Genomic DNA, 7,491 nt, shown 5'->3' with positions numbered 1-7,491 from the left:
CAGAGTTGTGCAAATAAACAGAGTATCTGTGGGGTGAAATTTGTTCACTATTTTAACAAATATTTATTGTGTTCTTTATGGGTTTTAGGCACGTTTCTAGGTGTATGGAATAGATCAGTGCACAAAATAGAAATAGAAATTCCGGAATTTACTCTGGTTGATGGAAAAGACAACAAACTGCATCTGTGATATCAAGTCACATCATACATCAGAAGGTGATGGGTCCCAGAGAAACAAAAAGAGCAGGGTGCAGGTGATGAAGAATTCAGGGGTTCGGATGGGTTAAAGTGACTTGGCTGTTCATGTTTGCGCTCACGGTGAGGATGATGTTTGAGGAAATAGTTTCCGTGGTGCAGGAAAACACACTTATTCCTTCCTTTCCAGTTGTCACATATCAATTTTCTTGCCCTATTGTCCAAAATAGGATCTTCAGAAAAATACTGAAAATACTGAATGAGAGTGCAAAGAGCAGCCATTCTCCTTCTGTTTTAATCTCATGGGAGTATTTTTTTTTAAGTTTATTTATTTTGAGAGAGAGAGAGAGAGAGAGAGAGAGAGAGCGAGAGCACGTACAAGCAGGGAGGAACAGAGAGGGAGGGAGAGAATCCCAAGCAGGCTCCACATTGTCAGCACAGAGCCCGATGTGGGGCTCAAACTCACGAACCATGAGATCATGAACTGAGCTGAAATCGAGTCGGAAGTTCAACTGGACTGAGCCACCCAGGCACCCCAGGAATATTTTAATAATGGGCTATGAGTTATGATCTTTGCAGCAATATTTTGTGGATGTTATTTAGAAGACTAAAGAAGATCTCTTCCATCTCATATCCTTATATGCATACGTGCTTGTGTATGTGTATACATATGCATAGATAGTTTCTGAATATATATGATATTTTTGAAAGTATGTATATATATTATTTTTTGAACATTTTGAAAAGTATGTTAGGAACATTGTACAAAGAGCATCAGCCAAAGCACACGTTGGTGTATATTTCTTATATGAATTTGTATTATCCTACATTACCTACATATCCTACATAACATATCCTACATATTCAAAACCAAGTAATTTAATAATGATACAACAGTATTATTTAACTCACAGGCCATACTTAAATTGTGTCAATTGTTCTATTAATCCCCTTTACAGCTAATTTTTTTCAGTCCAGAGCCAAGTCCAGTATCAAGAATTGCATTTATTTGGGGCACCTGGGTGGCTCAGTGGATTAAGTATCCAACTTTGGCTCAGGTCATGATCTTGCGGTCTGTGGGTTGGGGCCCCACATCAGGTTGTATGCTGACAGCTCAGAGCCTGGAGCCTGCTTCGGATTCTGTCTCCTTCTCTCTCTGCCCCTCCCCCACTAGTGCTCTGTCTCTCTGTCTCTGTCACTCTCTCAGAAATGAATAGACATTTTTATAAAAGGGAATTACATTTATTTCTGAGTTGCTTTTATTTTCCATTGATCCGAAACAGTTTCTTACTCTTCTCTTGAGTGTTTTTTTTCTTGTTTCTAAAAAATACAGACCAATTTTTTGTAAAATTTACCTCAGTCATGAGGTTTCTTTTTTTTTTTTTTTTAACGTTTATTTATTTTTGGGACAGAGAGAGACAGAGCATGAACGGGGGAGGGGCAGAGAGAGAGGGAGACACAGAATCGGAAACAGGCTCCAGGCTCTGAGCCATCAGCCCAGAGCCCGACGCGGGGCTCGAACTCCCGGACCAAGAGATCGTGACCTGGCTGAAGTCGGACACTTAACCGACTGCGCCACCCAGGCGCCCCAGTCATGAGGTTTCTTAACAAATCATTAAGTTTCAGCATTTGGGAGGCTGGAAAACCACAGATGCATTGCTGTGCCCTTCTCAATGTGCTGTACTAGGAGGCGTGTGATGTCTGTTTTCCCATTATCAGTGACGGTAACTTTTTGCTTTGTTATGATGATGTCCCTCTGATATCCCTACACAGAAGTTACTATTTTTCTGGTATTGGGGCGCCTGGGTGGCTCAGTGGGTTAAGCGTCCGACTTCAGCTCAGGTCATGATCTCGCGGTCCGTGAGTTCGAGCCCCGCGTCGGGCTCTGGGCTGACGGCTCAGAGCCTGGAGCCTGCTTCCGATTCTGTGTCTCCCTCTCTCTCTGCTCCTCCCCCATTCATGCTCTGTCTCTCTCTGTCTCAAAAATAAATAAACGTTAAAAAAAATTAAAAGAAAAAGAAGTTACTATTTTTCTGGTATTGTTGTAAGTTATTAGAGAAAGGATTCTTTGAAAATATATAAAAATTCTTTTCCTCATTGTTTTGTATTCTTTTAAGAAATGGTCCATCAGGTGTGGCCACAAGAGGAAACAGAGAAAGGCTCAGGAAAACAAAGTTTATGACACTCACACGGTCTAGAAACAGGACCGTGCCCCTTGAGGCGTGCCACAAGGGGCTACATGGGCAAAACACCAGGGTGGTCAGGAAGTAAAAACAGGAGCAAGAGGAAGAGCTAGGGCACAACCTTTATAGGGGTTTCCGGAAAGGCAAGGCAAGCCAGGCACACAGCTTAGGACTGGCCAGTGTGGATGAGTTCGCGCTTTGGGCTTTCGAAGTGGCGCCTAGATGCCTCTGCTTCCATCTGGAGAAGCATATGTAATGGCTCGTCTTGGGTCACTGGGTGTGCTCTTTCCATCCATGTTCCCTAGGGTGCTGTCTTGCCATCCAGTGGATTTGTTTTATCCATTTTTCTACAGGACACCTGGGCGGCTCCGTTGGTTAGGCATCTGACTTCGGCTCGGGTCATGATCTCACAGGTCGTGAGTTCGAGCTCCACATCAGGCTCTCTGCTGTCAGCGCACAGAGCCTGCTTGGAATACTCTGTCTCCTGTCTCTCTGCCCCTCCCCTGCTCGTGCTCTCTCTCTCTCTCTCTCTCTCAAAAATAAATATTTAAAAAAATAGTTGCATTTTCCTAAGCTGTATTATCTGTTCAGGCTGCTTGCCGTCCATCTGTGAGTAGGGTTAAATAGTGTCTTTCAAAAAAGAGGATGTCCAAATCTTTATCCCAGATACCTGGGAAATGACTTATTTGCCAATAGGTTCTTTGCAGATGCATTTTATTTTATTCTTTAAATTTTTGTTTTAGAGAGAAAGAGCAAGCAGAGGAAAGGGGAAGAAGGAGAGAGAGAGAATCTTAAGCAGACTTCATGTGCAGCAGGGAGACCAACATGGGGCTCGATCCCACAACACTGGGATGACCTGAGCTGAGATCAAGAATCTGACGCTCAACCGACTGAGTCACCCAGGCACCTCTTTGCAGACGTGTTTTAACTAAGAATCCTGGGGAAAGATCATCTTGTATTTAGGGTGAGCCTTAAGTCCAGTGACTGATGTCCTCATAAGAGAAAGGAGAAGAGATTTGACATACTCAGAGACACAAAGGAAAAGACCACGTGAAAATGCATACAGAGACTGGAGAGATGTATCTGCAAGCCAAGGGATATGAAGGATTTCTGGAAAATACCAGAGGCTAGGTGAGAGACATGTAACAGATTCTCTCTCAGAGCTTCCAGAAGGAACTGACCCTGCCAACCTCTTGATTTCTAGAACTTGAGAGAGCAGATTTCTTTTGTTTTGAGCCCCCTACTTGGTGGAATCTGTTACAGCAGCCCCAAGGAAGATAACAAACCTTTTCTCTTCTTCCTGGAAAACACATACTGTGGTGTGGTCACATGGCCAATGAATATTTCTCCTCAGTATCTCTCTCCTCAGGAAAGACAGACTCTGGTTCTGTCAGGCCAGCTAGACCCATGACAAGTTCACATAGGGTTCTTTTAGACCATTTTGGTCACCGATAGTTTGGCCACCAGATCTGTTTTTGCTATAGACTGCTTATTGCTGAGGTGATATTTGAGTACATTTTATGGGCCTAAAATGCTCAGTGTTCTTAGGATGTCATATGGGAAGTGGTCACCCCTAATTCTACCTTAGTTTGCATATGCCAATAAGCTTCTCATAAGTATGCACATAAATAGGCCACTATGGCTATGGTCACTAAGCATAGGAGCCCACATAGCCTCTGACGCTATTTGGCAAGTGTCGTTTTCCGTGTTCCTCTATCCACAAAACATGGAGTAAAACCATTAGGGCACATACTGCCTCAAGCCAGACACAGAGAGGATTTTATATCCAGTGTATCTGGGTACCTTTTTCAATGGCTCCTCCCTTTGGTTGTAAATGCCACAGTGACCTCTGGTTGTTGTTGAACACAGTACTTCTTGGGTGTGATGGAGAGGCAAAAGTTCCTGCATACTACTTCCTAAAAGGGTTCTCTGAAATAGACATAGCCAGAAAAATGGGTATTAAAAACAAAACAATATTAGAATTATTTCACATTTTAATCTGTTAGTATCAGAGGCACATAATATAGATGAATCTAGATTGTATGCATCTTAAGAACATTGGGATCAGTACTGGCCTTTCAGCTTCAAGCAGATGAGAAGATACCTAAGGACAAATAGTTTCACCGTTATGATCATCTGAAGATCAAAGTGAAGGTATAATATTATTCTCTAGCTCTCAGCCTCTCACAAGGCACCAACTTAATGTTAGCTGTTTTCCTTTTTGCAGATTTTCAGGTCATTCTTTTCCAAAATTTCAGTAAGAGAATTTCTCAGTTAAGTATTACACCCATTACGATAAAACGTTTGGGTAAGGGTGAAGCAACATAATTTTCATCCCAAAATTCCTACACTGAACCATGATTTCACCTGCAAGCCACCTAGAGTTTCATTATCATATACCTTGTTATGTTGTCTTTTTAAAAAAAGTTTTTTAAACGTTTATTTTTGAGGGAGAGAGAGAACGCGAGAGAGAGCACGCATGAGCAGGGGAGGGGCAGAGAGAGAGGGAGACACAGAATCCGAAGCAGGCTCCAGGCTCTGAGCGGTCAGCACAGAGCCCAACGTGGGATTTAAACTCAGGAACCTCGAGATCATGACCTGAGCTGAAGTCGGACGCTTAACTGACTGAGCCACCCAGGCGCCCTGTTATGTTGTCTTTTAAAATTTTGTCAAGACTATTTTTTTAGAGCAGTTTTAGGTCCACGGCAGTTTGGTGCTGTCAGTGTTCTGGATTTGAATAGGTATCTAGTGGTATCTAGATGCTTGATGTGCATTTCCCTGAGACATATGATAGGGAGCATCTTTTTGTATGCTTATTTGGCATCTGTGGTATCTTCTTTGGTGAGGTGTCTGTCAAGGTCTTTGGCCATTTTTTAATCGGACTTTTAACTTTCCATTAGCTAGTTAAATTATGGCAATGCACTGAGAATCGGTGCTCATGATTCCTAATGAAGTTTCTTCACTACCTACAGGCCATTTTTCCCATAAAAAAGGAAAGCAACCTTAGGTTGTTCCAAAAAACCCTGGTTCTCCTTTCGTTCTTAATTCTCTCCTTTGCTTGCCAATGTTTAATCAGAATTGATTCTAAAGGGATTAGAGATTTCTCCTTTGTGTAATCATCACATTTTAAAAATAGATCAAGGATGCAATAAATGAAGGCTTTCCATCCTGGTCCTTTGACAATCTGAAAAGTTGGTTGGACAGCCAGACCACCGATTGCTTACAGTGATACATTAAAATTTTTATTTTTTTAATGTTTATTTATTTTTGAGAAGACAGAGGGAGAGAGAGACACAGCATGAGTGCAAGTGGGTGAGGGGCACAGAGGGGAGGGGGACAGAAGATCCGAAGTGGGCTCCGCGTTGACAACCGTAAGCCAAATGTGGGGCTTGAACTTACAAACCTCAAGATCAAGAACTGAGTTGAAGTTGGACGATCAACTATCAACTGACTGAGCCACCCAGGAACTTCTATGCATTAAAAATTTGAAAGCTAGGGGCGCCTGGGTGGCTCAGTCCATTAAGCGTCAGACTTCAGTTCAGGTCATGATCTCATAGCTCATGAGTTTGAGCCCTGCGTCGGTCTCTTTGCTGACAGCTCAGAGCCTGGAGCCTGTTTCAGATTCTGTGTCTCCCTCTCTGTCTCTGCCCCTCCACCACTCTCTCTCTCTCTCTCTCTCACTCTCTCAAAAATAAAATAAACATTAGACAAAAAAAATCCCACCACCCTATCTCAACAAAGAGTCAAAGCCAGACATCCAGAATTCCTAGACATAGAACTGAACTTTTCCACTCCAAGGAAATAAACTATCTTATGCAAAATAAATACACAACATGTTAAAATTTGTGGGATGCTGCTAAAGCAATTCTCTGCAGAGGAAGCTATTCTACCAAAGGTTTTATAGCTAGATTAGTCAAAGTAGAAAAAGGGACACAGAGTATCCAGTTTAGAAACAAACAAGTAATACTGTGTCTATTAACAGAGGACATGATAGTCTATGGAAAGAATCCTATGGGACTTACAAAACCCTAGAAACCAAAACATAAAAGGAAACTGCTAGAACTATTAAGTGTTATTCTATGTAATGGGTATGAACAACTGCTAATTTAAAAAACACTGCAGTCTCTAATAGCATCAGATATACAAATACTTAGAAATAAGATGTGTAGGGGCACCTGGGTGGCTCAGTCTGTTAAGCGTCCAACTTTGGCTCAGGTCATGATCTCGAGGTCCATGAGTTCAAGCCCGCATCGGGCTCTGTGCTGACAGCTCAGAGCCTGGAGCCTGTTTCAGATTCTGTGTCTCCCTCTCTCTCTGACCCTCCCCCACTCCCTCTCTGCCTGTCTCTGAGAAATGAATAAACCTTAAAAAAAAAAAAAAGAAGAAAGATGTGTAACTTCTCAGAGATGGTCAAGTAGGATAGGGAGGAAAACAAACAAAAAGTAACAATTCAGGGTTTATTCACATCCTTGGGTAATAAACAAGAGGCCAGGAACAGAAAGAAGGGGCAGGCTTCTTCCATGTCTCATTTTACTTCCCAGAACTGGACCAGGTGAGGGTCAGATGATTAGTGCAGACAGGGGATCTCACTGCCAGAGAGCCCTGAACAAGACAAGACTCCTGCTGTTGGGACACCTGGGTGGCTCAGTCGATTGAGTGTCCGACTCTTGGTTTCGGCTGAGGTCATGATCTTGTGGTTTCGAGAGTTCGAGCCCCAGGTGGGGCTCTGCACTGACAGCATGGAGCCTACTTGGGATTCATTCTCTCTCTCTCTCTCCCTCTCTCTCTCTCTCTCTCTCTCTCCCTCTCTCTCTCCCTCCCTCCCTCCCTCCCTCCTTTCCTCTCTCTCCCTCTCTCCTCCACTTGTGCTCTGTCTCTCTCTGTCAAAAATAAATAAAAATGTTAATTTTTTTTTTTTAAATAAAGACTCCTGCTATTTAACAGACCCCGTGGATGGAGGAGGAAGAGGGTATGGGCTAGGAGTACTAGGAGTGCTGACTACTAAGTCAGAGTGGGTAAAGGGTCTTCACACCCCCCGCCCCCACATAAGGGAGTTTTGGTAGAGATGCCTGAACAGTATCTCAGTGCAGTCCTGTCTTTCCTCGCACATATAA

The sequence above is a fragment of the Felis catus genome, chromosome E2, assembly GCF_018350175.1.
Source record: "Felis catus isolate Fca126 chromosome E2, F.catus_Fca126_mat1.0, whole genome shotgun sequence".
Classification (NCBI taxonomy): Eukaryota; Metazoa; Chordata; class Mammalia; order Carnivora; family Felidae; genus Felis; species Felis catus.
Note: the sequence above shows the minus strand (reverse complement) of the source record.